General features: G+C 36.2%; 1 long non-coding RNA gene across 2 annotated transcripts in view; it reads left to right on the forward strand.

Annotated features, from left to right (window-relative positions):
• Positions 1–20,204, forward strand: part of LOC124994037 (uncharacterized) — a 60,917-nt gene extending 40,713 nt beyond the window's left edge. For both annotated transcript variants that reach the window (XR_007110426.1, XR_007110425.1), the window contains exons 3-4: positions 15,942–16,067; positions 19,275–20,204. This is a non-coding gene — a long non-coding RNA (uncharacterized LOC124994037). The remainder of the gene's footprint in view (positions 1–15,941; positions 16,068–19,274) is intronic.
• The last annotated feature ends 478 nt before the right edge of the window (positions 20,205–20,682 follow it).

The following is a 20,682-nucleotide window of genomic DNA, read 5'->3' on the forward strand; positions in this document are numbered from 1 at the left end:
AAATTTATTTTGGCTCAGGATTTCAGAGGTTGAGTCCATGGTCACCTGGACACCAAGGTGAGGTGGAAGGCTACTCAGCTCATCACAGCCTGGAATCAGAGAGGGGAAAGAGCGGGCCACAGGGAAAATGAACCCTTCCAGTGCACCTCCCCCCATGACCCACTCCTCCAAACACCTTCCTATAGTTACTACCCAACTAGTCCCTCTAAACCAGGATGAACTGATTAAATTGCAGCTCTCAAAATCTAGTAGTTTCACTTCTGAGTGTTCCTGCGTTTGGGGGACACCTCCTATCTAAACCATAACAGTCAGGAAGTTGGTGTTCATATTTAGAGAACTTTGCATTTACTTATGCATTTATAGCCTTGTTGGTCAACTTGAATTGCCTTTAGCTACCTCCAATATATCATAATCATTGGGCTCACACACACACGTACACGATTGCCTAGAATATTGTCTTGATTTCACTTTGCCATATTTTATTATCTTAGTCAAGGTGGGATGTCTAAATTCCACTATCTCCAATTCATAATGTGAAGCTGATAGTGTACAACAAATAATATTCTTCCCTAAATTACCTCTTTTAAAAATATTTCTCAGAGAACAATGCTTTAATTGTAGAGCATTCTAACATAATATGTGTAATACACTTTTAGAATCTCACTCTCCCTGACCTTTGTCTTTGTATTATCATATAGAAATAAATATTTGACTGCCATTTATTTCCAAGTTATGCTAAGACACTTAAAACACTCCTTTTAAGAGAGAAGGAGAGAGAGAGAGAGAGAGAGAGACAGACAGACAGAGAGAGAGAGAGAGAGAGAGAGAGACAGAGACAGAGACAGAGAGACAGAGAGAGAGAGAGAGAGAGAGAGAGAGAGGACATGGATTTTAATTGCAAATAGCAATCAAAATTTCTCCCTTAAATGATTTCATTTACCCCAAATGAGATGCTTGATAACTATTAACATTGGTAGAGTCCATTTAAATGAGGGTCATCTTGTACATTGAAGTGTAGAATGTAAAGGAAATTATGGACTTTACTATTTCATGTTTCTGCTGTAATATCAAAACACATTCCTGAACAACATAGCATTTTCATAAGCCAATGAAGTGATGACTTAGAAGACTAAATACCCTAGGCCACAGACCAATTATATATGAAAGGTTTAAGGTTATGTCAAAGTGCTACTTTAAAAATACATAATCAGAAAATATTATGCAAATATCACTTATTCCCTGACTCATCTTGAAATGTCTCAAGGCAATTCACTAAATTTAAGAAATGCCATTTTAAAGATTATTAAAGTGGTACAAAGAGATTTATTGTAACAACTTTGAATGTTCTCTGGTATTTGCTTTCTTTGCTTTCCTAATGCAGAAAAGAATGTACTATGAGGACATCTTGCTTCTACGCATTCTATTTTATTGCTTACAAGTTGCTGACTATAAATCCCAACGCATCTGACTTCAATTATGTTTGTGGTCTCTTAACTAGGCTCCTCAGACTGTGGTCAGTCCCTTATTATTCCCATTGTCCAGTGTTTTGTTCAAATTTCCTTGAGTTCAATTTGGTTTATTATGTGGACACAGGTCTTGAACAAAACCATGTGAAAGGACTGGACTGTGTTGTTGCTGAATAGATGGGCACATGAAAATAGCAGAAAGTGATGAAAACACTAGATCAGCAATGGGGATCTCACGTGACAACATAATCCACACGCTCATGTGAAGTCTGTGTTGGGTATCTTGATAACTACCATTGAACTCTGATCTCCCAGTGAGGGGTTATATACTATAAATGATGAAATTAATCCATTTCTTTGTAGTCACTGGAATATTAAGTGAAATAAATTTCTATGTTTAGTGTGGTATTGATTTCCACACCTACTGAGGCAGAAAGTCTTTAGAATGAATTTGTTGTGGGACTGGAGTTGTAACTCAGTGGTAGAGCACTTGCCTGGCATGTATGAGGCACTGGGTTCAATTCTCAGCACCACATATAAATAAATGAATAAAATAAAGGTCTACCAACATCTAAAAACTATATATATATTATATATAAAAGAATGGATTTGTTGCACCTTTATGTAAGCCATGCAAACCTGGGAATACATGGGTATGGTTTATGTCATTGAATAGTTTATAATCTAGAGAGAAAGAGGCATTTTATAATACAGATTCTAATAGAGGTTTAAGGAGCTTCAAATTTAAACTAGACTTCACACTTATTAGCCTCCTTAAAAACTGTGAAAATAACATTACCCAACACTTAAGGCTGCTGTGAGGATTAGCTGCATCGTTGCATGAAAAGTGCTTGACACATGTAAACTATTGGCAGCTCTTAGCTCCTGTTATCATTATGGAAATTTCTCTCTTCCCTTTTCCCTGGTGGTTAGATAATAGTAACTGCCTCAAACAGCATTACCCTATGTAAATTTATGATTACACAAATGGTGTGCCTTTACGCCATGTACAGAGAAACAACATGTATCCCATTTGTTTACAATAAAATAAAATTTAAAAAAATAAAAAAAATAAATAAAACCATCAGTCTAAAAAAAAAATAGTAACTGCCATTTAAAGGATGCCTGCTACATGCCACATATTTTACCCAAATATTTTATTTAATCTTCCTATTAACTCATTCTGTTCGTTCTGATTTATAGGTCGGAAACAATTTTCAGAAATTCAATCATTTACCTAATTTTATGTCTAGTAATTCCAGAGCCAACGTTTAAACTCTACTTCTATACTAAATTGTACAGTCTTATGGGTAGATACAACTATGGAAAACTGAGATTCCCACTGCTTTTTCTCCAACTCTTTCCTCTGCAGGATTTGCTCTTTTATCCACTCTTCCCCTTTGGAACAAAGAAAGACACAGAAATAGAATTACTTCCTGTAATTTGCAGGGCATTGAAAATATGCAAAGTCAATTCAATGCAGTTTTGTAACATTTTCTCTCTTCAACTGATTTAGAAAGAGAACAAGTTTGTGGCTTCTGTGAATGGATAAATAAGCATTTGAGTGTTATATTTCCTGAATTGCAGAAGAATCTATATTTTTGGGGTGTATCATGTCATGTTTGCGATCTTAATTTATTCCAAAGTACTAAACATTCAAGAGAGAATTGGATAAGTGTTGTTCATATGGAACAGAGATAGATGAACCGTGCGAAGAAGCGTGCTGAACTCCAACAGGGTCTACACTTACCTCCTTCATCAACATGCCCTCATTCTTTACCAAACTAAACCAAGTGTGATTAAATTGAGTTGCCAACAATACTCAACAGTCCTATTGAGTGGACAATTGTGCTTTCATTGTTTTATGATTTAAATATTTATTTGTGTGATGTACTTATTACTTTTTCTATAAAAGAAGTACACAGCTAAAATTTATCAAATGGTTAACCATGTGCTAGGACTATTCTAAGCACTTTACATTATTTTACTTTATCTTTAGAGCAGCTCCTTGAGATAGGTATTATTGCTATCCCATGTCCACAAATGAGGAAACTGAGACCCAACACTTTTAAGTAAAATGTCCACAATCACAAAAGTTAGTAAAACTGAAAAGCCAGACAGCCAAATATGGATCTTGAATTTTGGGACTTTGTTTTATAGTGCTTCTCATGCTCTTTCAAAAATTTGGAAAATAACTGAGAAAATAAATGTCACCTTGAAATACATTGCTAAAAGGTAACCATTGCCCATCCTTTTAAAACCCTGTGAGTTTACAGGATATTAGGCCAGCTCAACATATTATGCTTTTCACTTACTATATCATGAATAATTTAAATTTTTAAAAATTCTTAAAATATTATGATGATTTCTTTTTCTATGGTATATCATCATTTATTTCCTGATTTTAAGGATTTAAGTTGTCCATTTTTTACAACTAAAATACTACATCGACATCTTCATTTTTAAAGTCATTTTTCTTTTTTTTTTTTTAAGTTTCCACTTATATTTTATTAGACAAACCTAATCCGTGATCTTTCAGACTGAGCTGTGCAACCGCATTGCATATCTAAAACAAGGAGAACCAATACATTGACAAACAGTTCTAATCACTGTGGTGGTCACACATTTATTTAGTGATAAGAGGTAATATTAAAACTCAGGACCTAACTCCCAGTATTTCCATTACCTTAAGTATCTGTATTAAAATTATTTAAGGTTATCTTTAGGAATATATTTCTAGAAGCATAATTCCTATGCCAAGGACATAACTTATTTTAAAGTTCTAATAGTTTCTGAATAAAAATTTATTTAGAATATCTCATGAGTCTATTTTTTATGATTAATGACCTCTTATTTACACTTCTGTGGTGACTTTTTCTTCCATAAGAATTTCGAGTTTCCAGGTATTTAGAGGAAAGGTGAATTTCCAGAGATCTGCTGCTACTAGTTTTTTAAACAAATATATTTTTAGTTGTAGATAGACAAAATACCTTTATTTTGTTTATTATGTGATGCTGGGGATTGAACCCAGTGCCTCACACATGCTAGGCAAGTGCTCTACCACTGAGCCACAACCCCAGCCCTAGTTTTACAAACTAATGTTGTGTTGGCAATTTGGGGGATTGTTTTCACCCAAGCCAATCATTTTACTCCTTAAGCATAATCTTTGGGTTCTTCAGTGCTTTCCGAATGCAGAGTTTTTTCTGTACTGCCATTTACTGCAGCCAGAAAGTCAGATTCTTCTTGGATTCCCTCCAGTTTAGCTCCTCCAACCTTCTTCAATACTGCCCCAGTATTATTCAAATATGGCTTCTACCTCCTGGTTCAAGCTATTTTGTTTTCATGGCTTCTCTGGTTGATGAAAAGCTGTTTCTTTTTCCTGGGTCAAGAGACCTTGCATTTGAGTTAAGCTGTTTTCCACACCTCTTGTTTCCCCTGCCTCCCTTCCCCTTTGTGCTAGGCCCTTACTTGGAATTGTTGAGTAACATATTATACTTGCGCAAAAGGGAGCAGGAAAATCTTCAACCCACAAAATGTCTCAAAGGCATAAACTGAGAAGAATTCAAGATCTGGAGATGAATGGAACTGAGATTCTTATCATCAGACCACTGAAGCTCCACTTTTCAATTGCACAGTTGGTGATAAATCCAAATTGCTAATAAAAATAAATCAACAGAAATTACTTAGCTGGCAAATAACTTGACTTTTAACGAAAGACCAAGAAGAGCTCAGTGGGTTGCCAGGAGACCATGGGAGCCTTCGGAAGCCCATTAAATATCTACTATTATCCATGATAGCTTCCTGTTTAGGTGAGACATTGGCATTGGCCCTAGGAAGATAGGAATTCAGAGGAGCAGAATCAAGTTTAGGAATAGCAGACAAGCATTAGAATAACTGGAGTCAAATCCCAAACTTGACAATGAACTTAAATGTTTGGACAAGTGACATTTACTTTCATTTTTAATAGGAAGTGCAGGTTATGAGGAAAGTACATAAATTACAAAGATATCTATCCAGAACAAGTTCTTTATCTGGAAAAGTCATCATTTAGTTTATATACCATATCATCTTTTAAATGAGAATGTGTGTGTACTTTAATATTATTATTTACAGAATTTGTGGGAAAAAATGCAAAAATAATCGCTATATTCTAGCATATGACATTTGGAACCATTTTAAATGTCCGCTGCCTGGTGAAGGCATTAACTGGGTCAGTCTTGTGAAAATATTAATTGATGACATGTGTCTCATAGATTTTACTTCCCATAAAAAGAAAAGTACCAACTCATTCTATCAACCATGTGTTGATAGAATTTTGGAACCATGGATGGGAAAGGGAATATAGTTGTTTTTTTTTGTTTTTGTTTTTGTTTTTGTTTCTTGCTACTGGGAATTGAACTCAGGGGCACTTTACCACTGAGCTACATCCCAGTTCTTTTTACTTTTTATTTTGAGACAGGATCTCACTAAGTTCATAAGGGTCTTGCCATATTCTAAGGCTGAGATTGAATCACTGGGATTACGGTATGTGCTACAATGACCAGTGAGAATGACCTTTTGCAAAACATTTAATCACTAGTAAATTTCTTAGCGAAGAGAGTATCCTGGCTGGGGACAAAGAGATCAGAGAACACAATAGGACAGGGTATTCAAGGAACAGTTAGTTAAGAGCTTGGAAGACTTAAGAATTCACTGAAATAAATGTGACTTGATTGACTATAATCAAAAACTTGACTTCAGATGATAAAAACTGCAATATAAAATGAGCTTAAATATGAAATATATTTGACTTTAAAGTCAAATAGGCTATAAGGAAAAACATATTATAAACATAACTTTGTAATTAGATATTGTGGCAGGAAATCCTTTGGAAATTAATGCATCATGAAACTTACCAAAGTCCATGCCATTAATAGAATTTTTTCACTTCTAGCACAATAACTGTTACTCTTATGTAAAAGAGAAAAAAAAGATTTATCTTAATAGATCTTTAAGGACTTATTAAATGAGTGCATGGAAAAAATGTGCTGAAAAGGAAATTCATAACCTTTTGCTTACCAGAGAAATAAGATAATAAAATATTAGATGGTAGGTTAAAGGTTTGCATTTTATGTCATCAGTTTCCAACTTATAACTGGAATGTATTTTAAAATTTTATTTCCAACTTAATTTGTTAATATTTGGAATGTTCAAAATGGTGGGATATTTCATAGAATAACCCTGTGCCAACACACACACACACACACACACACACACACACCCTCCATTCTTTAATCACAAATGTGTAGCAATATATATACAGCATAGCACAGGTTTTGGTGATAGAACTTGGTGATAACCCACCAGCAATGATTTGGGGCCAAATTAGTGGTCTTGGTAAATCTGTTTAACTTCTATTAACTTTATTTTATTTATTTGAAAATGAAAGTAATAACTATCTTACAGAGTGGTTGTGAGCATTAAGGCAATGTAAGAAAAGTTCTTTTTTGCACTGAAATATGCCAAAAACAAAAACCAAAAACATGTTAGGTATTCTTGTGCTCTAGCACTTTTTGGTTCAGTTATTTTTTAATTAAATCACTTTTTGCAAACCTTCGTGTAAACTAAGTGCTATTCATCATGTCTATATGCAGAAAATTCATTATGTAGCAAGAAAGGACTGCAGTAGAGGAAGAAGTATAGCCCCAGTTGAGGTGTTGCCAGCCAGCCCATCTGGCCAACAGAATATTTCTTAATTGTCTCCTGTCCTTGTAATTTTAGAGCAATTCTGTGCCCAGCAAACAGGAGGAATTAGATTATTCATGCTACCAGGCAATGATGGCTGTTTCCCAAAAGGCAACATTTATCTATTCTAATTCTTATGGTGGACCCATGTAATGTTTGTACCACATTATCTTTCTTATTCTCATAATTGCCGGTACTCTATTCTTCTTGTTTAATGCATATTAAAGAAAAAAGCATTCAGTGATAGTTGTTAAAAACTGTAAGGCAGTGGGCTGGGGATATAGCTCAGTTGGTAGAGTGCCTGCGTAGCAAGCACAGGGCCCTGGGTTCAATCCCCAGCACACAAAAGAAAAAAGAAAAAAAAAAAAAACTGTAAGGCAAACAAGTATCTGCCTTGGACAACCTCTGTAAATGTAGAGAAAATGGAAATGGAATTTTGCTGGTAGAATAGAGATTGGGCCCAACTATAAGCACAACATGGGTAAGTGGGAATTCATAGCCAAAGAGCAGGCTGAAGATCAGTGGATGGGAAATTAAAAAGACTAACCCTCAGGAGTCAGGGGGATTCTGGCTAAGTTGACCTAACAGGAGACAGACCAGAGTGAACAGATATCACAAGAGAAGTGAAAGAGGAATGAATTGGACATAACTGATCAGATATGGGTGTTGATCAGACAGAGGGTCAGGAGGTTCTTGTTAAACTAATTTAACAGGTCCTTGGCTAAAAGTGGATTTTTGCAAGGATGTGTATAGATGGGCACAGGAAAATGTTCAGGAGCTTGACTACAGTTTGTCAAGCAAAGTATGTTTGTCAATATGGGATTTGTTTCTTTAATTAAATTCTAAACTGGTTGGAGGTGAAATCTGTAGTTTTCCTTTACAGACTCAGAATACTCAGCACAATTGGGTAAAGAGTGGGTGCTTGACAACTACAAAGTACAGGACAGTACTTTCCAGGTGATGTTATCACAAAGCCAGAAGGTGAAAATGGACTTGTTTCTTCCCAGGGTTATTATCTAGATTACAGTAAGAAGGAAAGGAAGTTGAGATCCAAACCACACTGAGGAGTGGTAAGGCTTAGATGAAAGATTAAACACCAGCCAAGACTGAAGGCCCTTGAGAACAAGTCACTTGACAAAGATTGTTAATGAGAGTAGTTCCTCAAGAAAGAAAGAAATGCTACGTGACAAGAGGTGAAGAAAATTAAAACAAAAAACGTAGAATCCAACTGGAAAGCCATTATAAGTAAAGTAATTTTAGGGCAATTCTGTACCTAGAAAACATGAGGAATTAGATTATTCATGCTACTAGGCAGACACCTGATTCATCTGGGCTATACCACCTATGATAAATGCATGACTATCTTTGCTTTCTTTATTTTGATCTTTTCTTTATTTGAAACTTAAATTGCAGTTACAATAGCTAGTACTTTCTAACATGTGCTCTGTGCCAAAATCTTATTTACCTTTTATGGATTATAAGATACTTAATAATTGCATTCATGTAATGATTTAGGTACTATTGAGGAAACAGTGGCTCAGAAACTTTAAATAACTTACCCAAGATTACGCAGCTCACAAGGCAGGGTTTGAAGTGAACAGACACCATTTCTAAACCACCTCTTATAACCACTATGTTATAAAGAGTCCCAAATATGAGGAAAGCTTATTTACTTGGGCAGTTTAATTCTATATGTTTTGATAGAAAAAGTTATACAATGCTCTCTCCAAATCAATGCATATACTGAACTTCACCTGGAACCATTAAAACTACCTCTTGTATTTTCAACCCCCAACTGCCCTCTCTGTTCTCCCTTCCTTTTCTCCTTTTTCTTCCAAGTTTTTGCCAGTTGAAGGCATTGCGCAATGGCTCACCCGCTTGCTAGTGGTCAGTCTGTGCCTAATTTTGGTTAGCCATTCGTGGGGTTCTGATGACAAGAGGTCTGGCAAGTGAAGGAGTAGGGTTAGTTTGGCTCTACTTTTATTGTCTGTCTGAGCTCACAGCTAATGATTTGAAACAGTATTTATTCTCTGCTTGCAACTAAACTGAGCTCTTCAACAATCTTGCCAAGGCTAGACATACGGAGGCTGAGTTGATGTGACTTTTCATCTCCTAGAGCCAGCATGAGAGCAAGGTGGAGGAAACAAAAAGGGAGTCATCTTCTACCAGGTGCTCGCTGGGCACCAGTCCAATACTTTGTGTAAATTGTTGCATGCAATTGTCACAATTGCCCTTTTTATTATTATTTTTTTATTTTTACATACTGCATTTTGATTCATTTTACACAAATGGGGTATATCTTTTTGTTTCTATGGTTGTGCATGATGCAGATTCATACCATTCATGTAATCATACATGTACATAGGGTAATTATGTCTGTCTCATTCCACCATTTTTCATACCCCCTCCCTCTCATTTCCCTCTACGTAATCTAAATTTCCTCCATTCTTTGCTAACCTCCACCCTCGCCCCCCCAAATTTGTGCTCTCTGCACTATGTCAGTTGTATGGCAAAGGCCAGGAGTTAATCCAGAGGTAAAGAATTATGAGATTAAAACTCCTTAAGTGAATCATTTTTGATAGTAGAAACCACCCTTTTGTGAGTGATCACTATGTGTTAGACTCTTTGATGAACACTTTGCATGTGTTATCTAATTTAATCCCTCACGACTCTGTGAAATACATAATTACTATCTGTAATTTACAGAAAAGGAAATAGAAGCTTAGAAAGATTAAGAAGGAATTTACCTGCGATTGGACAACAGGTAGTCTTTCTAGATCCCTCACTCTTGTCCTTCAACTGCCCTTTATAGAACTAACACAAATCAGGTGTTTTGTTTCTTAATTTCTTCCTACTTTGTTCCCTTTTTTGCCAATATAGATTATGAGTGTGTGTGTGTATGTCTGTGTGTGGGTGTGTGTAAATATTAATGTATGCTTTCAAAATGTCAGGCACTGTTCTAAACCCTTGACTTAAACCTAATTTGATATCCACAACAACCTTAAGGACTATTCTCACTATGATCCCTACTTTGGGACAGGAATGGAACACATGTGGGAATCACCTGCTCAGTACCATAGTGTCAAGGGCAGGTGTACTCCAGGGACAGTGTGTCTGTGCTCACTGAACACAAGTGTCCTATACCTTCCTGTGGCCACCTGAGCTCTTCCTAATACTCAGAGCAGTCATGTCCACCCCACTTTTAAAGACCGCCAATAATTTACTACTATTTATAAAACAAAAGCAAAGATATGTTTCCTCACATTAGAGGCCCTTCACAACTTGCTTCTCTTTTAACATTCCATTTTCACTTATCAATTCTATTGATTCTATCTACTCTAGACTATGTGTCACCCCTAAACTCACCACAATGACACCTAGTTATGCATGACTTTTCTTGACTGGAAGACTCTTCTTTGCCTTTTAGAATCTAAATCAAGTTCCCTCGATGGTTCAGCCCACAGAATGTTCCTCATTTTCTCTGTACAAACAGCCCTCAACTTTCTTCTATGCTTATTTAATATCTAAATAATATCACATCTTTCACTCTGTCTCATACTGTAATGTTTGTTCTCTCCCATCCAAATGACACCCACAATCTCTTGAGGTCAAGGGCTGTGTTTCATCAACATTGTCAAAGCACCTGGCATTTTGTACAGGTTGTTGATAATCAGTGAACATTGTTGAATAATTGAGTGTGTATGTGAATGGAAGTGTTGAAGGTGTTTTTAGCTTTAAGGGGAAAACTGTAGAGGTTCTATGAATTATATACATATAAATGTATAACTTCTATGTTGCGTGTATGTTTCAGATAAGGGTGTGCAATATGAAACCCAGATTCTCTGTGTGAACCTCCAGGTGACCTTCCTGTAGAAGTGCAATTTCAAGCCCACTGTTTAAAGACATTGTCCCTAGGTGTCCAACTCTCTTTCCTTCCTACTGGCTGGAAATGGTTATCATAGAGCAACTGTAGAAGCCACAGTGGAAGATTCCAGAGCTTTCCCCAACCCCCCAGCCCTGATCCCTAAATATTTTTATGGAGCAGCACCTGCCTGCCTACCTGCTCTAAACTATTAAGCAAAAGAGAAACTTACAACTCATTTAGTCACTAAGTTTTAGGGTCTCTTTATTAATCAGTACCCCAACCAGTATAGCCCTCAACACCTTTTACCAGTAATAAATCCTGTGTATATTTATGTCTTAGCTTAAATATTCCTTCCCACAGAGATCTTTTCTAACCTCTCATTCTAAACAGTCTTCCTTATTGCTTTCTATATTAGGATTCAATTCTTTTATAAATCTCATCACTATCTATAAATCTTATTTATTTATGTGATTGTTTATCTCTCTCCCTTCCTTGATTGGAAACTCCATGATTTTGGGGACAGGGACCATATCCTCTAATCCACCAGATCCAGTATACTACGTGGCACATAGTTGGTTCCCAATAAATAGATGATAAGTAAACATAGCTAATAGTAATGTTGAGAACAATAATTATCACTATATACAGTATTTCAGGGGTTTCACCAAGTGTGGTATGTACAGTATCTCATTTGATCATCTTAATAACATGCAGTGAAGCCATGAATCATATCATTATCCCATTTTATTAGGAAAAAAGTATTTTTACGGAAGTACAATTACTCTCACCAAGTCACACAATAAATGTTTGTATTTTCAGGTCAAGACTCTTCTATGCTTACCTATATCTTGAGAATATGGTTAGCAAGATCAAGTGCATAATATCCAGATATTCTACTAATTGACAAATCCAGATCCTGGTAAATGATGATGACTCTTAGGCAGGCCAGTTCAACGAGAGCATGTCTGAACACTGGGCCAACTTTGTATGTAACTGCAACCCTTACATTTTTGTCTCTAAGTAAGTGCCACAGAAACAAAGCCTAATGTGCTGTTTATAATTTTAAAACAACTTTCAAAATCTGTGCTGTTAATTAAAGATGAAAGATGAAGAAATTCTTTTGAAGTCTATATAATTCCCAAAGCAGCAACTGCAAGAGTTTTGCTTTTTTTTTCTCCCAAGTGTTGGATTTGAAACTTACTCATATTTCAGAACTACGCATGATAATTCTCTGATTGCGTGTTTGTGGTTAAACATCTCCCTCACACCCACAAAACTTCAGCTAAGAGTTTAATAGTTAGTAGAAGAAAAGTCTCCTTTTAACAATAAATACACTTGTGTTAAAATAATGGGGAAAATATTAAGTAAAGAGTCAGGGGACTGAGGATCTGGATCTTCATAACCAATATGGTAGACACAGTTCACAGTGGCTATTTACATGTAAATTTAAATTAAATAAAAGTAAGACTGAGTTCCTCAATTGCACCAGCTGCAGGTTAAGGTGCTCGACAGTTGAGTGTTATAGTGCTACTGCGTGAGAAAGTGCAGAAGAATGGAGCATTTCCATTGCTGCAATAAATTCTACTGGGCAGCACTGCTCTATGCAATTATTCTCAAACTTTTTGGACTTAAGATACATTGAAACTCCTAAAAAGGATCAGAGACTCTTAAAGAACCTCTTTCAAAATATGAATATTGCATTCATCAATATTTACTGTCATGGAAATTAAAACAGAATATTTAAAATAACAACTCCACTCCATTAGCTGTCAGCACACTGACATCATCACATAGAGAAACTCTTGTGGAGGGTCAGGGTGAAAAAGAAAAATGACAGCTTTGTGTTAGGAAAAGTGTTTGCTCTCACAGGCGCTCTGAAATTGTCTGAACCTCCGAGACCCCTACGCCACATTTTGAGAACCATCCATTTAGACCCTACTCTCTTACTAACTAGTTTCCTTTTCTTTATAAAGGCATGTGGTACTTATTTTGTCCAGAGATTCTGCCAATTTTTAAATGTTTGCAATGTAAAATAAAACATTCTTAGTTCTTTACCAAAGTTTCCCTTTGCAAGGGAGGGAAGTAAAATCTCTCAGAGACTACTTTGACTGAATTGAAATTTTATACATTTGAATTAGGGGAGACTTCGTGATTTCTCTGCTTTGGTCCCAGTAGATTTTTCCTAACCGTGTATGAAAATCACAGTGGCTCAGGCTGACCAAACTAAGACAACACCTTGATATTTATACTTAGAATCTCCCAGTATCATTTTTGCTTACTGTGACATGAGCAGGTTAGAAGGGAATTCTTAAAGATCATTATGTGCACCAATGATAGGTTCCAAAAATATCAAGACCACACCACATCAAAATTATTTCAGAATGTTTGGTTTTGGACTATGTAGTTACAGTTATGTAGTTACAGAATCTTTTTACTTGTTCCTAAAATTGTGAAAAACTTCCATGATGCTATACCATGTATTGAATTTTCAGAGGAAATACTTTCTCTGTTAATGTACTATTCCAAAAGGGCAATATATCTATATCTATATCTTTATCTATACCTTTATCTATATATATTTATTCATGTATATATGTATATATATATATTTGAGTAAAATTGAGTTGTTGAGAAAGTACACTGTAATGGTTAAACCATAATAACATTTATAATGATAGCTTTAACAAAAATGGCTTTTTTCTGGGAATTTGTAAATGTCCATTCTTGTAATGATCCGAACCTGGATGAATTTGAATGATGAAAATTCCAGAACAATTCCATAACTTGTATAATATTTGCGATTCATGTTGGCCCTTTATTAGAATGGCCTTTTATGTGAGTACAAGATATTGGAGATCCATAAGTGAATGAGGAAAGGCAAAATTCTCATGGCAGTGGCAAAAGGTAGACCCTACGTGGGAAGATGCGTGATCAAGGCCAATTGTCACCTCTTCTCTCCTGAAGATCTTCTGCTTATCATTGCCGAGAGACCTCACTCTCACATCTCTTCACACTGAAAGGCCAAGTCCTGTTTCCTTCTTGTCTTTCTAGATGATACCAGCTCACTCTTCAACCTTTCAAAGATGTTTTCTAGGTGAACCATATATGTAACCTGAAAAAGGGTGACCTTCTCGATTAACAAAGCAAGTTTCCTAAGTGATGTTGGCTGACTGGGTTGCTGGACTGACCTGTTTTCATTTCCATCTCTACTTCTTCTCAGGCTTGAGCTAGGGCTCTGACTGAAGGCAAAGTTTGAGGAGGACTTCCTTCACATGCAGCCATAAGAGAAAGAAGTCACCTTGGAGATTCAAAACATCCTGACCTCTTCTCCTTTAGAAGTCTAGACTTAGAACAAATCAGTAATGAGCACCATTATTCCATCACTGATCTGGAGCTCAACTAGTTACTTCTCCAGCTTTGTTTTAGCAGTTTCATTCATGAAAACCTCATCAATGTATCGACTGTTATTGTGTTGAGAACACACTATGTTCAGTATCATATGATGGTTTGATCAATCAGATTTGGAGAGAAAAGGGGAAGGCTCTGTAAAAGAAGTTGCTTGCACTGAAAAATTTTATCACTGCAAATGATCTTTGTTGAAATGGATTAAATTTTGAAAGCATTGTTAAATCTTCCAAAGAACTCTAAAATATTTTTAAGATTACTGCAAGTAAAATCTAGAATCAGTGTTAGGCTAAAATTTGCCTGGTTTTAATTTATATTCAGTATGCCTGACTCTTCCTTTTTTTTTTTTTTTTTTTTTGGTACTGGATTGAATTCAGAAACACTCAATCACTGAACCACATTCCCAACCCTATTTTGTCTCACTGAGTTGCTTAGCACCTCGCTTTCACTGAGGCTGGATATGAACTCTCGATCCTCCTGTCTCAGCCTCCAGAGCTGCTGGGATTATAGGCGTGCACCACTACGACCGGCCTGACTCTTCCTTTGATACTTAATTAAGCATTCTCTCTTTCTGATTGGTCATTATTATATCTCTTTATGTTAGAGAGTTAAATAATCTTCTTTCCTTAAAGGACAGTGACTTTTTATTTCAAAGATATCAGGACATCTTGTTTTATCATCTTCTGCATTGCTCAAAATTCAGTAGCCCTGAATGTTATTCTGTCCTCTGGAGGAAGTCCAGGTTTCATCATGCTTTCTCTGATTTTCAGAGGTGGAACCTCTGCAACTTCATCCAGGTACCGAGAGAGGGATAATGCTTGTTTAGATGCGCTGCAGAATTATATGCCCCATAGGCAGTACAGAAGAGAATTTATCAATTACCTTACATCCTCAATACCTATGGGTGGTACCAAGGGGTCAGCTGCTTCTACTTTTGGATGCCATCATGTCAGAGAAGCTCTGGAGCACAAAGCAACAGACATGGAGTATAGCCAAGACCACGGTGTGCTGTCTGGTTATACTCACACAGAGCTAGCTGTTTGCTACATGCGTGGCTGGGTGGCACGTAAGTTGAAAATGAGGCAGGACCCAACAAAATATAGTAAGTAATTTGATGGTTCTCAGTGAGTCAATATGTGGTCATTAGGCTGTCTTTAAGTAATGCGAGCTGCATGCTCTTTGGTTGGGTTGGACCAGTGCCTGGGTTTCCTACCCTCATGGTGGGGCAAAAGGAAGGCAGCCAAGTTCATCACAGGTTGTCACTACAGTTCTGGATAACAGACGCAGGGGCTAATGGGCTGGGGCTAAGAGGAACTGGAGAAGCCTGAGACGTGAGAACAAAGGTGTGGTCTCCTCGACAGATACAAATACAGAATTAGACTGGGTTGTGATCGTGACTATGTCAAACAGGGCGGGAGAGGGATAATTACATGGCAAATCAAACAGCTCAATGCCACTTTTATCATAATTTTGTGTTCTAGTTCAGAGGCCTGCCTGCTCATCAAAGCCAAGGACGGATGTGCCAGTTGTTCTTTCAGGAAACCTACAAATAGTATTCCTTACTCCTTGAATCTTGATCCTATTGAGACAGGAAGAAACTAAATTAGGTAAGAGAACAAAATATCACCCCTAGTATAAAAAGCTTTTATTAGAGACTATCTACATAAAATCTACAACTGTACTGGTGGGCAGGTAAACTGACCCCAGAATCAGGCACTTACCTACCTGGTCACAAGCTGGGCTAGAAAAACTCAGTTATCCCCTGTCGGGTAAAATACTTTCACTCCTGCAGAGAACAGAGCAGATTGTTTGCTGCAGGTGGACAGGTGTTTCTGGGAGAGAGGTAAGAGGAAGATATTGTTAAGTTACACAAATCTAGTAGATTATTACAAACCTATCTGTCTAAATGAATCAGTCTTCCGTAGAGAGATAAACTGGATTAACTTCACAGTACACCTCCTTCTCCCTACACAGACAAGTCATGAGGGGATAGAATGAGGGAATAGAAGCAGTCTGCAGGAAAAGTCCTGCTCTTCCCAAGCAGTGCAACCTCCACAACTGCCCTGTGATCTGTTCTTCTTCGTGGTTAAGTTGGAGCTGGATTCTTGACCTTCCTGTATCTATTGCAGTAAATTTTGACTTTGGTGTTGAGTGTGATAAAAAATGAGGAGGAAATTGACATATATGAAGAAATTATATTATACCCATGTGTTTACTGAATGTAGAGATAGAGCTTTGTAGATGTTAAGACACATACTCTCAGCGATTTTAAGAAGCATTTTCTTTCACATGTTAACATCTCTGAAATTGTAACACGACTTACTACTGATAGGGATCATAGGATATTTGGCCCCCCCTCCCCCGTCTTCCTTATTGGTAAATAACATAATGATGGTGTTTTCTAATCTGCATTATCTCACATTCAATAAGTAGCTAATAAATAACAAAAGTAGAATTTGTCACCTGGGTTGTATGATTCCAAACTTCAGGTCATTTTCTGGTCAACGATGATTTTTACCTGAAATATCCAAGCAATTAAGGCAACATGTGTCTTGTGCCCTTTGAAAATTATTTCCTTCTTTCCCTACATCATTCCATGTATTGGCAAGAAGTTTGGGATTTTGTATCTTGCTTGACCACATCTGCACAGGATTATGCTCCTTGGGAGCCAAATTCCTTCTTTCCTTGTGGGCTGAGGCTACTTTATGAGTTCTGTGAAGTGGGCTGATGAAATATGTTTATCACAAGTTGAAATGAGTAGTGATTGAATGTTCCAGCAGCTGGGTTTTATTAGAAGAAGAACAAACTGGGTCCATTCACATTTCTTTATGTAAACTCAGTACTGAAGTGGATGTGAAGGGAAAAGTCTTGGGAACTTTTTTATTGCTCAAGACTATTCCTTGTTGCAATTGAGAAATGTGGGAAATAGCTGAGGTAATATTTTGATTAATAGTTGGTTTCTCAAGCAACACTTTATTTAAATTTTTTTTATTCAAAAACCTTAAGTGTCTACTTTGTGCAAAGTGTGAACTAGATACTTCAGCAAATGAGATCTTACCTGATGTAAAAAGGGAGTCACTGAGTTCACTCATGACAAGTCATAGCAGAGCTAGTTAGGTGACAGGGGGTTTGAGGAAGGAAGAAATCCCGTTTATATAAAGTCTTCAGGTATTACTTCTTGGAAGCAATAGCAGGGCTTTGGAAGCTTTGGAAAAAAATTCTCTACTTGTAGAGATTGGATTGATAATTCTGGGTTCCAGTGATGGCATGCTAGGTTATTTTGAGTTGTACTCCCACAGAAAACAACTAAAAATGGTTTGCGTGCTATTTTCTTATTATATCTTAAAAATGAAAAATGAAGTATTATTAAACAAAATTTGAAGAAAATCAGAAATTGCTATCAAAATGGCACATGAAAGGCCTCCTTGTGCCTCAGGACATTTGCTCACTCTCTTAAAATTGACTTTAATTTTCATCACCTATGCATAATGAGCAGCCTAATAGAAAATTGCCTTTGATAAGCACATTACCCAGAAAGCTGCTTAGACAGGATAAAGAAGAGCCAGGTGAACAACTGCCTTCAACCATATTTCTTATTAGATAAAAAGTCTAGGTATAGTAAACCTGAAACTTTAAGATTTGACATGTTCTTGTTCTGGTAGTTGTTTGAAGCACAAATTAACTTGAAGAGAGTCAATAAGCAGCATAAGAGCATCTATCCTCATCAATTTCAATATGTTTTATTTGTGGTCATTAAGAGTGAGACCACAGCCCTGCAGAAACTGAGAATTTGTACAGATCTGCATGTGGTATGCGTGTATATTTTGGTGGCACTGTAAGGTGACAGTCTATTCATATTGTTGCCTCTTTTTTTAGCTGACATCTTTAATAACAAGGAATCTGCCTGAAAGTATAGTTTTCTCGAATTCAGAAACTAGATTCATATTTAAAGCAAGATTTGTTCAGTTCAAGATTTTACCTGTTTATCTTTTTATGATATGAAATAGTATATTATATTCTAATAATATTGAATACTAAGCCATTTCAAAGAATTTCTGCCTTCAAAATATACTAATCATAGATCAGTATCTTTTGAGAACTTATAATAAGCCAGCTTTTCTCAGGTGGCACAGTGGATTTCTCTCAATTATCTGAACAACTGTAAGGTGTCACATATTAGGTGCACTTATTGTGTCATTAGTCATTTGAAATGCAAGTATAAAATCCAAAACATTTGCATTTTTTCTTTCTGAATCATCTTGAACTTTCTGACCACTAAATGGTACAGTATGCCCATCCCGTGACCTCTTCTCAGCTTTGTCTACAATCCAGAGTTAGCCAACTAGTTCCATGATTTTCCTAATCATCCCCTATCCCTCCATGAAATTTCAGAAACATGAATATACTGTGTGTCTGTTCAAGAATGTACTGTGGCCTTTTGGGAGGCCACAAGCTTTTGTAATGTTTAAGATAATTCTACTCTCCAGGAACCAATTGTTGTTTGTCTCCATAGGAACAATATTATCCTGATAGAGGATACATGTCTTAATGTAAGTCTATGTTGTGTTCTCAGTTCCCATTAGAAACATCTGTAAACTGTAACACACACACACACACACACACACACACACACACACACACAAACCCAGGTGATTAAAAAAAGTTTCACAAATGTCATCTAAGATAAACTGGGAAAACACATTCCCTACCCATAAGTGATATGAAGTTGTTGTTCTTAGATTTGGAGAAGAACAGTGTATTATTATTTATGCATGCATTTCAAAGATATTTATGAAGTACTTTCTATGTACCAGGCCCAGTTTTGGATTGAGGATGGAATCAGCAGCACCAGATACTGACATCTTCCCTGAACAGAATTCAAGCAAAACTCCAAGATTTTTTTACCTGAACCATTAGAAGGATGGACTTGCCATCAGCTGTGATGCAAAGAATTAGAGATTGATGAGATTATTGGGGGAATGATAAAGTATTCATTTTTAGATTATTTTACTTTCAGATGAATATTATATATTCAAGTGTAGAAGTTAGTAGGAAGTTAAATACATGAGTCTGGAATTCAGGAGAGAATTCAAGGGTGGAGTTACAAGTGTGGGAGTCATAGCCACATAGATGATATTTAAGGTCATGATTCAGTATGAAATCACTGAGGTCTGTTGTCTTTCTCTACTTTGAAATCCTCTTCTCCTCCTTTTCATTCTGCAGCTTCTCTGTTTTCCAGGGTCAGAAGAGAGATAGAGTGATATCAAGGAAGAGGGCAAAAATTCTTTTTATTTAATTGGCACTGTCCATTGTTCTTTCTTGGCTATCGCTGGTTGATCTTGCATTATTTTATTACAAGCTATACATGTTAGCTTTTTTGGACATATTTGTTAGTTCTTCAGATACTCCTACACAAAATACTCTGCATCATTTCTTTCTCTGATGGAGGCAGGATGGACTCAGGACCACACTTCTCTCAAATTCTGCCCTGCCAGTTTTTGCTTATTCTTCCTGCTGGTAAGAAAGATCTAACAGGAGACTCCTGTGTAATATCCCATAAAGATGACTTACATCATTCTATTTATAACTATGTAAAAATGTGTATACATGGTAAAATAGACTACATAAGATACACTAAAATGATGGCAGTAATTATGTTAATATTGGATAATTACTTTCTCATCTATTTTCCAAAATACATTAGAGTCTGATTAAATTTATTTTTCAATAAAAATTATAGATATTATAAATACAGCATGTTTGTATTCAGATATACATAGTACATTTTCTGTACAAGTATGTAATATATAATTACATACATAAAAATCATTATATACATGTATTTAATAGAAATGCATTATGTACATATAACTTTTACTATATTTAGTACATATACATATAAAAACATACCCATGTATGTACATGTATACATACACATCTTTGAAGTTTAAAATTTTCTTTATTATTTTCAGCAGATGACACTACCAAAATACAGATGGTGTCTTAGCTTATAATCATTCTTTTTTTATGATTTTTTTACTTTATATGGAGTGAACATTATAGTGAACATTATAGAGAAACCAGACTTTGAATTTTGATCTTTTCTTGGGCTGGCAATATGCGGTATGATATTCTCTTGCAATCCTACATAGCTGCAGCAAGCCACAACCCCCAGATAGCTATGTGATTATAAGGATATACAACCAATACTCTACAGTGTAC

Source organism: Sciurus carolinensis, chromosome 10 (assembly GCF_902686445.1).
Source record: "Sciurus carolinensis chromosome 10, mSciCar1.2, whole genome shotgun sequence".
NCBI lineage: Eukaryota > Metazoa > Chordata > Mammalia > Rodentia > Sciuridae > Sciurus > Sciurus carolinensis.